The following is a 14,888-nucleotide window of genomic DNA, read 5'->3' as shown; positions in this document are numbered from 1 at the left end:
GGGATAGAGAGAGAGAGAGAGAGAGAGAGAGAGAGGCATAAGAGACCGATTTATAAGGCATTGGCTCCTGTGATTATAGAGACTAGCAACTCCAAAATCTGCAAGATTAGGCTGGCAATCAGGACACCCAGAAAAACATTACTGTTTGAATGAAAATACAATTTGTTGGAAAAATTCAACCTATCTTTGAGGAGGTAAGGCTTTTTTTTCTTTTCTGTTGAGGCCCTCAACTATTTGTGTGAGTGAGGCTCATGCTCATTATGGAAGGTAATCTGCATTACCAAAGTTTCCTGTTTTATTTGTTAATTTTTTCTAAAAACAGCTTCACAGAAGTATCTAGACTAATATTTGACCAAATATTTGGGTACCATGAGTTAACCAGGTGGAAAAATAAAGTTAACCGTTACCTGTTGATGTAGTAAGCTGATATAGTCAGTATCAGCTCAATATGGTGATGGTGCCAATAGTGACACCAATGCCAAACAATCTTAAAGCAGCTTTTACCTATTAACTTTTACCACATGAAAAAGTATATAATTCATCTACCTTTCATGATTCCAGTCATTTAACTAGCATTTTTAATAGCTATCATTACTGTTCCTCTTTGTAACCAAATTTAAACTGTAATTCTTTAAACATATTTCTGCTCTTTTCTGTTGAAGGCTGTTATAGTTTGCTGAGTAACAAACCACTTTCCCAAAACTAGTGGTTTCAAATAATGATTATTTAGTTCACAAGTTTTCATTTATGCAGAGATTGTCATGGAAGGTCCAGTGCTACTCCTTTTGGCATCAGCCATCCATCCAGCTTGACCCAGAAGCTGGTGGATCCATTTCCCATAGGCTTGACTCACATGGCTAGTGACTTGTAGCAAACACAAGGCCTGCTGAGGATAAAGGGTAGGGGCCTTATTTCCTCTCCACATGGATCTCTCTTTGGATTATGTGTCTTTTTCATGAAGCTGAGTACTAAAAGCAAGATTTATAAATGGTGAGAAGTAGAAACAGCAAAAAGGCAAATTTTGAAGATGACTTAGAAACTGGCACATTGTCATTCCTGGAAATTTTCGTTCCAGTAATCACAGAATCAAGATTCAGAGACATACACTCTACCTTTCAATGGAAGTCTGTCAGAGAATTTGGGGCCATGCTTCAAATCTGCCATTAAGATATTTTACAAACCCTATTTTGACTCTTGTTTCTATTCTTATCTCAGTGTTGCTATTTTAAGTTAACATTTTATACAGTGCAATAACATGAATTTTTATAAATTAGAAATAGCATCAGGTTGTTTTTTTTTGTCCCTACACATATCAGCACTTGAAATCTTTCATTTTTCTAATGTGTTCAATAAATGTTTATTGTATTATTATATACTTGGCACTATTCTCAATACTAGGAATACAATAGTGAACAAGTGAAAAAGGACTTCATGTTTTGGAGCATAAATTTTAGTATAAAAATAAATACATTAAAATCAATGAAGATAGATACTATATACAGAATTAAACTACAATGATGTGTTAATATCTAAAGATGAGTATTTTCTGCCGCAACAGCTGAGTTGAACTAAGAACAATTTAAATAATGAGTCTAGAAGTAGTGCAGTTCTAGCTTGTTAATTAAGTAGTCAGGTATATCAAGTACCCAGGTGCTTTCTATCTTTTCCTCAGAAGTAAATTTCCCTTTTGTTTCATTGGCTAGGATTATGTCACATATCCATGGTATTCTAGCAACAGTAATGAGACATAGATGACAAACTCAACTAGGATTCAAGGAAGCCATCTAACCACAAGCCCCTGTCTGTTCAGAGGAGTATTAATAAAAGAGATTTTGTGAGTAAAGAAGGAGGGAATATTTTTTTCAACTTCAGTGACTAAATTTTATGTTGGGGAGTTAAATAAGGCCTGGTGTGAGTAGGTTCCATTTGAGCTAAAGTCTAAATGGCAGGAAAAAAGCCAACCGTGGTCAAAGAAAAGCAATACATAAGGACCTATACAGTTGACATCTTACAAAATTCTCTGGCCTTTCCTTAAGTAATTACCTACATACTTACCCCAGTCTGCCTATAACATTCCCTATATCCATATGCTTTTCTCTCCATTCACTCTTCGTACATTTTTCCTTCAGAAAAGCTCAGCTGAAGCATCACCTCTCTGAGGAAACCATTGCTTCTCCTCATTTCACAAACATCCAAGAACTAGATCAAATTCCTTGGACTGAAAAACTCTGAAGGGCCATAAATCTCCAGTTAGTTGTAATTATATTTTTGTATAATAACTTGAGTACTGTGCATTTCTCCTACTATCATGTTAGCTGTAAGATCTGAAACATCATATCCATTTTTAATCCTCAATATTATACCCTGAATGGTTAGCGTGGTACTTGATACATAATAAGTGTTTGCTAAATATTTATTGAGTAAATAAAAGGGAGGGAGAGGTGGAAGGAATGTCTATCCTTAAATTTATAGTTTTCTGAAGAAGATAGAAAAATAATTACATAGTTGAAATGAGGCCTAAGTGCTATACTAGAAGTAAGCTATTAAATGGATTTTAAAAACAGAAACAGAACTCTCTAACATGTTTTCTTGAAAATAAAGTAGACTCATTGAGTAATTTCAGTTGTGTAAGCAACATACAGCATTTAATTATGTCTTCAGGTGGCCCAAATTAATAATTTATAGGAATAAAATAATTTTAATCTGAGAAGCAAAATGTGACAAACTTTCTTAGTTTATGGAATCATAGCATATTAAAAATTACATGGCTTTCTGAAGCATCTGATGATTAACTCCATCTTAAAGATAAGGTAAAAAGCAACTTTATTTACTTAGCTAGCCTCTGTGATGGTAAGAGACACAAGCACACACAAAATATCTTCTAGAACTGTGGAAAATTAAAATGAGGACAAAATGTTCTGTATTACTTTTAATCATATGAATGGATTAAAACACACATGCAGAGAATTGAACACATTTGTGCAACAACCACCAAGATTAGCAAATAAATCTTTATTAGCACCAAGTAACTACCACTAACTAAGCACCATGTCCTATGTGAAAATAAGCACCGTGCTGGCATTGAAAATCATAAATTAATCTTCCCTGGTTTTGAACTTCATATGTACAAAACATAGAGTATGTACTGTCTTTTGTTGGGCTCCTCTTGTGACATTATTTTTGTGAGATTTGTGTACATTGTACCATTTACCTGTAGTTCGTTATTATCAAATCTTATATTCTGCTATTTGAATGTATCAAGTTTGTTCATTGTATTATTGATGAACTTTTGGGTGATTTCCAGTTTTGGACTATTAAAATAATATTTGTGTACAAGAAATCTAAAAAGACATTTTCAGTTTTCAGTGATCATGTTTCCATTTTTGTCGGGTACATGACTAGAAATTCTTGGGTGATAGGCTGGATATGGTGGTTCCCCTTTATCTGTAGTTTTGCTTTCCATAGTTTCACTTAAACCTATTATTAGGTCTGATAAAAATATGTGTGGTAATTAATCTTCACTGTCAACTTGACTGGATTAAGAGACTGTTGGAGAGACGATTGGACCACTAACCCGATAAGCCCATTCATGAGATCATAGCTGGATGGGTTAGGGATGGCATGCAGTTGGAGGAAGTGGGCCATGGGGTGCAACCTTGGGGACTCCGTCTGGTTCCTGGCCCCTTCTTCTCTAGTTCTTCCCAACACTCTATGTTTTCTACCACCAGGAGATGAGAAGCTTTCCTGCATCATGTCATTCTGCCATGATGCTTCTGCCTTTGGAGCCAGCCATCCACAGACTGAATGTCTGAAACCATGAGCCAAAAACAAACCTTTAAGTTGTGAGTGTCAGGTACTTTATCCCAGCAAGAGAAAACTGACTAATACAAATTCCAGAAATAAATAATGTATAACTTTTAATTTGAGCACTTTTCTGAGAATTGTGATGAAATCACTCATGGACCCACTCTGTCTGTTCTTAGATGGGAATCATTCCTTTGCCTAGCATTTCTGGGCTGCACTGGCATCACTTAGTAGCTCTTTCAGTTATCACACTGGTGGCTACCATGGTACTGTAGTGCTTTTATTCAAGTGATCCCTATTTTACTTAATAATGGTCTCAGAGCACAAGTTTAGTGATGCTGATAATTTGTATATGTCAAAGAGAAGCTATAGGGCCAGGGATTTAGCTCAGGCACACACACACACACACACACACACACACACACACACACAAACAAAAAAACGACAAAAATAGAGAAGCTATAAATAATGTTTCTTTTTAAGCATCTTAAAAGTTTTAGTGATTTCTCTGAAATTATGGCATGCATTCTTGACTTTAATATTAGAGTATTATAAATTAGTATCATAATTTAGTAATTTTTATAATTTACTAGACAATGCAATAGCCATAAAGCACTTAAGTCCATTCATCCACTTTCCATCTTTTAACTATTGTTGTCATTTGCTTTTCTACTTTGTATATTTTCTAACTATTCGCTAGAAAGGAGTGATCATAAACTGTAAAGTGAAATAAGTCAGTCATTAAAGGTTATATATCACATGGTTTTTCTATTAGGACACACCCAAAACATAAATAATTTAAAGAGCAAAATGAAAAGATATATTAGGAAACAGGGAGGTAGACATTGTAGAGTAGGAAGGGGGTCTGGAGAAGACAAGAGAGGGCTAAGGGTATCAGGGTGAGTAAAAGTGATCAGATGTGATATTTATAAGTATCAGTTCCCCAAGCTAAATGTAATGACTATGTATCACACACATGTACTAATAAAAAAATTAAAACATTTAAGTAGAAAAAAGGCACTTGGAGGATCCTGCAAGTATTTTGTAAATTTACACATATCTAAATAACACACAAAACAAAGAGGAAGCCAGAAAGAAATTTTTAAATATATAAATATCTTAAATTAATTATGAAAATACACTGTTATGTGTGATATACCCAGAGTGCTGTGGCAAAATTTTATAGCTTTAAATACTTATTTGAACATCAAAATTATAAACTTCAAAATTAAACTGTAAGAAGAAAAAGGTAAACCCAAAGCAAGTAGAAGGAAGGAAATAGTGTAAAGAACAAGAATCAGCAAGGTTTGTAAGAGAATAAGAATACAGAAAACTGATTAAATGAAAGTTGGTTCTTTGAAACGAACAATAAAGTTGATAAACAGCTCAAGAGAGAGACAGGTTATATGCTTCAAAATTGGAGAGTTTATGGGGCTGGGGATTTGGCTCAGTTGCACCAGGCCTGCCTCCCTAGCACAGGGTTCTTAGTTTGATCCCCGGTCCCAGAAAAATAACATTTGAAGAGCTTAAATAAAATTAACAAACCACCAAAGCTCACTCAAAAAGAAATAGATTACCAAAATACTACTCTATTTATTAAACAAAGAAGTGATGCACATAGTTTTAAAAATCTTTGAACAAAGAATATTTCCCATTTTTAAGTTCTCTTCATTCTGTTCTCATTGCTGTGCAGGAGTTTTTAATTTCAAACAATTTCATTTGCCAATTCTTGTGTGTGTGTGTGTGTGTGTGTGTGTGTATGTGTGCAATTAGGATTTTGTTCAGTGCTTGCTTATGCATATGTCTTCAAGGGTTTCATTTTCTAGAGATTAAGTGGTTTTATTTTTATATCTAGGTCTTTGGTCCATTTTGATTTGATTTTAGTTCAAGATGAGAGATATGGGTCTAGACTCATTTTTATACATGTAGATAATCAGTTTTCTCAGCACCTTTTGTTAAAGAGGCTTTCTTTTCTTCAGCACAAGTTCTTGACCGCCTTTTCAAAACTCAGACAGCTGAATGAGGTTGTCTCTGCATTTTAAATTCTCTTCCATTGGTCAACATATCTGCTTTTTTTTGTTGTTTTTGTTTTTGGTACCGGGGATTGAACTCGGATCCTTGTGCTTGCAAGGCAGGAGGAGGAACGACTGAGCTAAATCCCCGGCCTCAACATATCTATTTCTTTATGTGAGCATCCTGTTATTTTTATTACTGTAGCTGTGTGTATAACTTGAAATCCAGAGTTATAATGCCTTCTGTTTTGCTCTTGTTATTTAGCATTGCTATTACTATCCTGAATCTCTTCTGGTTCCACATAAATTTGAGAATTTTTCTTTCTAGTTCTGTGAAGAGTGCTGTTCATATTTTAATTGGAATAGCATAAAATCTATGTATCACTTTTGGTAATATAGCCATTTTGACAATATTGATTCTGCCTATCCAGGATTTTTCTGCATCTATTGAGATTATCGTGTGATTTTTGCCTTGCTTCTGTTTGTGTGATACATTTCATCTGTTGATTTACATATGTTGGACCATTCTGGCATTGCTGAGCTGAAGCTGACTTAGACACAAAGGATAATCCTTTTAATAATTTGTTGTATTTTGTTTACAAGTGTCTTGTTGAGAATGTTTGCATCTATGTTCATTAAGGAAACTGGCCTCTAGATTCAGGTTAAGTTCTTGCCTGATTTTGCTATCAGGGTAACGCAAGCTTGCAGGAATTCATTTGTTTGTTAGTGCTTTTCCCTTTTGTTTTTGTGCAAGAGTTTGAGAAGTATTCGCTTTAGATTTTCCCTGATATTCTGGTAAAAATTTGTGGTGAATCCACTGCATGGTGAGCTTTTCTTAGGTGGTAAAGTATTTTTTTAAAACTGCCTGTATTTCATTGCCTCTTATTTTTCTGTTCAAGGTGTTTGTATCTTCTGGGTTCAATTTGATGATTCATATGTGGCTAGAAATTTATTCATTTTTTCTAGGTTCTCCAAGTTATTGAAATATACAAGTTTTCTTTTTTTGAAATTTTATAGTCCTCTGGATTTGAGCAGTGACCCTTTTGATTTTGCCTTTTTCATTTCTAACTGCATTAACATGGAATAGTTTTTCATTCTTTCAGTAATTTGGGGTAAGGGTTTATCAATCTTGTTTATCCTTTCAAAGAATTAGATCTTTGGTTCATTGCTTCTTCTTTTCTATCAATTCCACTAATTTCCACTCTGATTTTTATAATATTTTACTTACTTTTGGATTTGCATTGTTTTTTCCTCCTTCATTAGGTTATTTAGGATTGCTCTATCCTTTTAATGTTTCTATTCACAGGTATAAACTTCCTTCTTACAGCTGCTTTAATAGTGTCCTATAGGTTTTTTTATGTTGTGTAGTGATAACTCAGTTGTTGAACTCAATTTGTTCCAACTCTGTGTTCAAACAATGAAAAGTTGGAGAGCCGAACATATTTTTCCCATAATAAATAATGGAAAAACCAAATAATTGGTTCTGAGACCCCAAAATTCTACTTATAAATTCATTTTTCCAGAACTTTAACACATTTCACAATGATTTCTTTCTCTACTTTACATGGTTCTCACAATTTTTCTCTTAGCTTTACTGCTGATATCACTAACTTTCTGTGGAGCCACAGTTACGATATTCTGTGCAAATGAAGCTCAAGAAAAAAGTAAAATGATGAATGTTAACACACTGACAAACCACTCTGTATTGTCCGGGTGAGAGCAGTGTTTAGGCTGAAGCATCAACCCTCGTGTCCATGTGTTACTCACTCTTGGCCTGTTTAGCTTTTTTCAAGTCAAATTTTCTTTTCGATTATCAAAGTTATGAACACCAAGCAGATTTTTTTCAAACTTTACTATTTGGGTAGTGGAAAGTTTGAGCTTGGAACCATTTGATAAGCAAGGTATCACTGTACTTCCATTATCATTTGATTCTAGGAAATTTTCATTTCTTTTCTGACTCTGTGACCCATTGTAGTATTTATTTAATATATATCTGTGATTTCTGTTGCTGTTGCTCTTAGTTTTATTCTGCTATGATCTGATAGTATATAAGATTATGTGATAACTTCAACTCTTTTGAATTTATTTAAATATGCTTTTTGGACTTTGATATAGTTGATTTTGAGGGGGAAAAAAGCTCCCATCCTGCTTAGAAAAAATATGCATTCTGTTGCAGGAAAAATTCTGTAGGCATCTGATAATTCCATCTGTTCAGTGGTGTGGTTTCATTATCTCTCAGCTGGCAATGTCAAAATACTCCCAGATAGTTTCTTTAGATATGGTTCAACAATTAAACACATTCCAGACCCTCTTGCCTCAAAGAGTTGGACAAGAAAAGCCAACAAAGGTGCCAAAGGTTTATTTGAGAAGTGAGAGGTGAAGGGGTAAGAAAAGAACAAGCTTAGTAGAGTGAACTTGGCCTGAACAAAGAGAGAAAGGAATAAAAACAAAAATGAAAGTGCGCTCTGCATAGGAGACAGAGTGGGTTATCATGAATCATTATAGTTGATTTCTTCTCCATCCCTAGCCTGCCATGTGGAAAGATTCACTTTCAAAGTAAAACCACACACTCCATTTACAGCTTTCTATAACATGGGCATGAAGCAGTTGAGGGGCCAGTGCTACTTGTCTATTCTTTATCACTGGCATTGAAAACCTTCTCTGGGCTTACTTCTTGCTTGTGAAAACAGATCCTGCCCCCAGAATCTGGGGTTATGCTCCAGACTACTCTGTTCTTTTCTCTGTGTTGTCTTCAATTTCTCTGTAATTTCTGACTTTCCTGTCAGCTCTTTCTTGACTCCCAGATATCTCTTTCTCTTTTCTAAGTTGTTATTTTCCAGATATATTGATTCTAGGTCCTAGGGAAGTTGTGTTTTGCTGCTGCCTTTTACTCCACCATTACAGATTAATTTACTTATTTACCTTGAACCACATAAGAGACTGGAATTATAACATTTTTGGCTTTCAAGGTTTCCAGTATTCTCCTGTGGGTCTCCCATTTTGGAGATCACATGGTAACAGAAGCTGTGTGGCCTTGTTCTATACCTTAAAAATCAATATTATTTATACTAAAGATAAAAAACATATGACTCCTAAATACATGCAGAAAGCATGAAAAAAATCAGTTTCTACTAATGATGAAAACTCAGCAAACTAGAAATACAATGAACTTTCTTCAACTTGATAAAGAGCAACTACCAAAATCACTATCATGATTACACCTGAAAAGTTTAATGCTTTTATCTATGATGAAGAATCAAATAAGGATGTCCACATTTACTACTTCTATTCAGTAAGGCATTAGGCAAGAAAAAAATAGAAAGATATTTAGATTGAAATAATAAAAATTGTCTGCAATCACAGCATGTTGTCTAGGAAATATCAAATAATTCACAAAAGCACCACTGTAACTGATAGCATGCTTTTAACATACCAGAGCAATATAAAAATTTTATTTCTATATCCTAATAATAAAATATTGGAAACTGAAATTTTTATAAATATCATTAACAGTTTTTATCCAAAACCATGAAATGATTAGGTGTAACCCTAGCAAAATATGTGTCAGATCTATATGCTGAAAACTATAAAACAGTGATACAATTATTCAAAGAATAACTGAATAAATGGAGATATGTACTATGCTCATGGTTTGGATTATTAAGATGCCAGTCTGATCGTTAGAATGATCTGCATAGTGAATAAAATTCTAGCCAAAATCCAGTAGAATTTTTTAATAGAAATACACAAAGTTAACCTAAGATCTATTTGCTTCATAGAATTGTTCTGAAGAGCATATGAGATAATTGCATAGAATTTGCTACAAAGCTTACCATTCAGTACATAATAAATATCAGCTATTAGAATAAAATATTTCGTTCCCTTTGGCCAGTGTAATGACACTACATTTCCTGCAGTACATACTGAGACGTATCCTGTTGGGTTCAGTGTTCATTAGCACCTACTCTGGATACAGCATGTACACATGCTGAAACAACAATGAACAAACAAACACATTATGAGAGCCCATTGAGTTTCCATTCCAGTAGCAAAATAGGTATTAACCTACTTTTATACAACTCTGTGCTTATAATTCTGAAAAATATTTTGAAAAATTAGGGAATTTCATGAGTGAGAATATGGGAAGTTTAACCTAGTCTAGACATCTGGACAGTTATAATTTGAACTGAGCTTTATAGGGTGGAACTGGGATGTGAAGAAGGGTCTAGCCAGAGGCAGCCATCCATGGAAAGGTCCTGCGAAAGTGAGAAGGCCAGTATAATTGGAGTGTAGTGAAAAAGAGAGATCAAGATGCAGTTGGAGAGGAAGGCAAAAGTTGGATTATACAGTAGTTGTTTATCTTTAAAGGTATCAAATATGATCAAAATATTCATATGTGTGTGTGTGTGTGTGTGTGTGTGTGTGTGTACCGGTTCCCCAAAATGAATGTAAAAAGAACAGTGGCGTGAAAGCCACAGAAACATTTATAGCAGGGGTCTGGTAAATGGAGGATTAACTTATGCATAATTGTCTTTCTGTATGACAGCTATATTTTGAGAACCTAAGTTTAAGGCACTATATTGAGTGTTGAAAATTTAACAATGAAAAAATCATAGATTTATGGTACAGCTAATGAAGCTTAGATGTTAAGATCTATCATTGCACAGGCCCTTGTGAGTACTAGTAATAATAGGAAGGGAAAAACTAGTTATAATCAGAATACAATTCTAAGTAAAATTTCTGATAAATTGTCTAAAGAAGTCTCACAGAACATGGATCTTAATCTCTAAGTTTCCAATAATGTTATGACATATACATATTTATATATAATTTGGGAATTTGCAGTTCTATATTCTTCCCTTAATGAAGGCTTTCTAGATTATATTAGTTTTAAGACTCACAAAACCCAGATCTACTTTGTTTGAAGCCCTTTTAGAATCTTACAAGGAAAGCAAATAAGTAAACAATTTCAGTATAGTATGACAAGTATTGTGATATAGGAAGGTACCTGATCCAGATTGGATGGGATGATGGTAAAAAGAAGGGAAACTTGAACCTGAAAAATCACAGCAATTAGCAGCACAAAAGTAAGGAAGATTGCAGATTATTTTTAGGGCCATTGTAGGTGTATCTTTGGGCCAAACATAAAGTTAATAGCTCTTTGGTTACCACAGAGACAAAAATCAATATCTACTATGATTTTACAGAAAATTACTAATTTAGACTAAAGGGCAAGAAAATCTTTTATGGTTTTCCTCCGTCTGTTCTGCCTATTATAGGAAAGATCAAAGAATTAAATAAAACCTTACCAGGAAGTAACAGAAGGCAAACCCAGATAAGGTAAGTGTGTATGAAAAGCACTTACTTAAAGTCAATGATTTGAAAAAATAAGCCAGATAAATGGATTTTGCCTTTACTATGAAGCATGCTTTGAAGTATAGACATATATCTTTAGTATTCCTTTGAATTTAATGCTCCCAAGAAAATAGTTCTCCAGGTCAATCTAGTTCTAAATATTTTAGTTTTTAATATTCATTGTAATTTTCAGATTTTTTAGTATGTAGAGTAAGACATGATCACCCATGCTTACCCCTCTTAATTGACAGGGTTATATGGTAGTTTGGGTTTCTGTACCAACGATTGTCTGTGGGTACAAACACATGAAACCCCAAAATGGAGCTATCCTACACTTACTATAACTTTTCTTTCTCACTTAAACCTATGCTTCCAGAAATAATGCTATGGTAGATTATCAATCCTAATTTTTTCTAATAATTCCATTATATCAATATTATCTTAAATTTTAAAAATCACTGTGAAAAACCTATCAAACAGCTTTAAAAAACAGAGAGAACAGAGAGTGATGAACCCATCACTCAATTTTTATTAATTGAGTGTCATTTTACTAATTTGTGTCAATTTTGTTTCACCTATACCCTCTCACCCACTCTTCTGCCCACCTGTGAATAGACATTAAGGTTATGGCCAAAATTATTTTCTAAACCAATGCAACAATAAACAATATGTGTTAATTTTTTGTATGCTTATTCTTGAAACCTTGAGGCCAAGATCACTGGAGTGAGTGAATATCAATGGGGTATTATCTGAAAAAAACAACTGGGAAGGTAGATGTATGGCCTATACTAGATTACAGGAGAAAAATCTAAGTGAAAAACTAAAATCTGGAAGTTAGTTGTTTTGTATAGCCAGAGGCTTAGTTTTAATGAAAACCATTCATTAAAAATACACGTTCTCAGTTAACATAAGCTCTAGCTTGCATGTCAAGCTAGTAAAATAGAACTTTAGAGCTATGTAGTTAGGACACTAATTGGGAACTATCAAGACTGGAACTTTATGGCACCTTTGAAGGATGGTCTCAAGGTAATTATTGGAATATAAGTTTTTATATAGACATTGTAAAAATTAGAGAAATGTGAGCTGTATTTGAGAAGGTCCAGATTGTATTCACATTCTGTTGGTGTGAAATCTCTGAAGATTATCAGATGTTTGCATTATTCAGACCTAGTTATAAACTAACATGCTTTATCAATAAAGAAAACTGTGTATATTTTTTCCTGGCTCAGAAAAAGAATTCATGTCTTTTCAAACTCTCTGAAGTGTTAGTTGAAGGCTTCTGAACTATGGGTCTCACTTCATTCCTAAGAGTTCAGAATTTTAACTTCTTGATTAAACATTGTATGCTACAAAGTATATTTTATTGACTACCTGAGTTATTGCATTAATTATGTTAAGTTTTAATGCCCCAATTAGTGAATCCGGAAAAAAGAAGAACAAGTCAAAAAAACATTATTAGGGGAAAAAATCCCTTTTGTTGGAATTGAATTGGAGGTAGGAGATAGGGGATTTAAAAAAATAGAAGGCTGAGGTTATCATTTAAAATGGATGGCAAAGAAGGTAATAGTATAGTCAGCAAAAAGAATTTCTGAGAGGGAAAATGAATTTGGAGGGATGATGGATTCAGTTTTGATTATTCTCCTTTTGGTGTTCAGAAGATTCTTGGAGTCAGAACTGTTGGTTAGATGTGTTGATTATTTTGTTGTTGTTGTTGTTGTTGTTGTTGTTGTTTTTCTAGGATTAAAGGTTTAACTCAGAGCCTTCATGCTTAGCTTTATCTTCAGGCTCCTCACCTTTTCTTTGAGTCAAATTCTTGATAAGCTGCCCAGGCTGAGCTTGAACTTTCAATCCTCCTACCACAGGTCCCCAGGGATGTTGATTTTAGAGCATCTCATATAGTGTTATAGGCTGAAGTCATTTACATGAGTCATCCATTGGTGTTTGTAAAATAACTCAAGGCAAAGGAGTTAGTCTGAGAATATCTTCTGACTTAGTGTGCACAAAGGTAACATGAGGCTGGAAAGAACTTGTCATAGATGAGGGAGGCTAAAGCAGTGGCCCAGAAGAGGTCAGTCTGAATTTTCTTGTGTTCTTCATAGTGACTCCAGTATTAAAGGGAAGTTAAATATCTTTGTGATTTTTGTACTTGAATAAATGGCTGCAATGATTTGAGGAAATGATTTGTTATATTACTTTTATAATTATTTTATAATTGAATACTATATATATATATATATCTACACACATTTTTTTTATATATATGGAACTCATTACTTTCCTATAAAGACTATTATCTTATTGAGAACTTAATTATGTTCATGTGCCTCATCTAGATAAGGTACAAGGGAATTGTAAAGAAATGTCAAGAAAATACATATTTCAAAAAAACACCTTGAGAGCCTCACATGAATGAGTACGACTTCTCGGAACCATATAGATGATGGGGGCAGGTGAACTAACATAAACAGGTACTTGCTCCCTGATATTATGGAGCATCCCTTACATGTCATAACAGAAACTTGTCATGATACTCATTCTTTCAGACAGGAAGCTGAGGTTTAGTGCAAAAAATTGCATACCAATTTGGAAGAAAATTGAAGTGTCAGATATCTAATTTAGAAATAAGGTTTTCAGGGCCAGGATGTAGCTCAGTGGTGCTGCACCTGCCTCACAAGTGCAAGGCCAAGAGTTTGATCTCTGGTACTGGAAAAATAAAATAAGGTGTTCATAATCAAGTGGATAGGTGGGAATTGTGTGGACATTTAGAAGATATAAGAAAAGCAGACACACACTGTTAAATGTATTTAATGCAGAGTGTTCCACCTCATAAAATCAAAATATACATTCTTTTCAGCAGCACATGGGTCATTCTCCAAAAACTGGATGCACATTGAGGCCATACTCTTAAGTGAAATTAATAGCACACACATGTGTAAATACCAAATAGTTTCTCAGGTGTGGAAATATAAAAGTATAAATAAGGGTCAAAATGTATAATTGATTTTGTGTAATAGGAAGAAAAAGTCTAAAGGAGTAGGGGAAGTGGGAGGGGTAGGGAAAAGGTAAGAAGGGAAAAGAAAAAATATGAGAAAAGGAAAAACATGGAAACAAAGTCTTTGTAAATAGGGTGGAGGGGGTGAAGAGGGCAGAGGAATAAGGAAAAAATAAGAACCAAGATATGTTATATAAAGGTACAAGATCCCAATGATTAATGTAACTGTATTATAGACCTAAATTGTACCAATAAACTTAATGGAAAAAAATTAAAATAATTCCCAAACAAAAAATGTACTTAATACCACTAAATGTTGCAGTTAAAAATGATGAAAATTATAAATGTTGCATTATTTATATTTTACCACACCAAAAAAGGCAAAATTTTGAATATTGAATCTAGGTAATATATATTTAGAGATTCATTATATTCTACTTATCTAGACTATAAAATTATTATCTAATTTTTTAAAATTTTCTAATAGATTTTAAAATTAGTAATTTTTAAAGGCAAATTTAAATGTATGCAAAGTTTATTCTGACACATGAGATTTAGAGACATAAAATAACTGTTCTACAACATCTACACAACAATCTAGTTACTTGAGAAATACTACATCCATTTAACCAAGTAGTAAATATGAGATCATCAGTCATAATACTTTCTAGCAGTTTCAATATATAATGTTTTTATGAAGCACTTTTACATTTGAGTGTTCATTT

At 33.7% G+C, this 14,888-nt stretch overlaps 1 protein-coding gene and 1 long non-coding RNA gene across 4 annotated transcripts in view; both read left to right on the top strand.

Annotated features, from left to right (window-relative positions):
- LOC104872299 overlaps window positions 1-11,143 on the top strand; it is a 133,380-nt gene extending 122,237 nt beyond the window's left edge. Inside the window, exon 3 of the long non-coding RNA XR_002025853.1 lies at window positions 11,096-11,143. This is a non-coding gene — a long non-coding RNA (uncharacterized LOC104872299). The remainder of the gene's footprint in view (window positions 1-11,095) is intronic.
- Window positions 1-14,888, top strand: part of Hpse2 (heparanase 2 (inactive)) — a 770,839-nt gene that overhangs the window by 412,659 nt on the left and 343,292 nt on the right. The window lies entirely within an intron of this gene.

This window comes from Fukomys damarensis, unplaced genomic scaffold, assembly GCF_012274545.1.
Source record: "Fukomys damarensis isolate Sample0158 unplaced genomic scaffold, DMR_v1.0_HiC HiC_scaffold_8, whole genome shotgun sequence".
In the NCBI taxonomy this organism is placed as follows: domain Eukaryota; kingdom Metazoa; phylum Chordata; class Mammalia; order Rodentia; family Bathyergidae; genus Fukomys; species Fukomys damarensis.
This window is presented reverse-complemented; position numbering and strand designations above follow the sequence as displayed.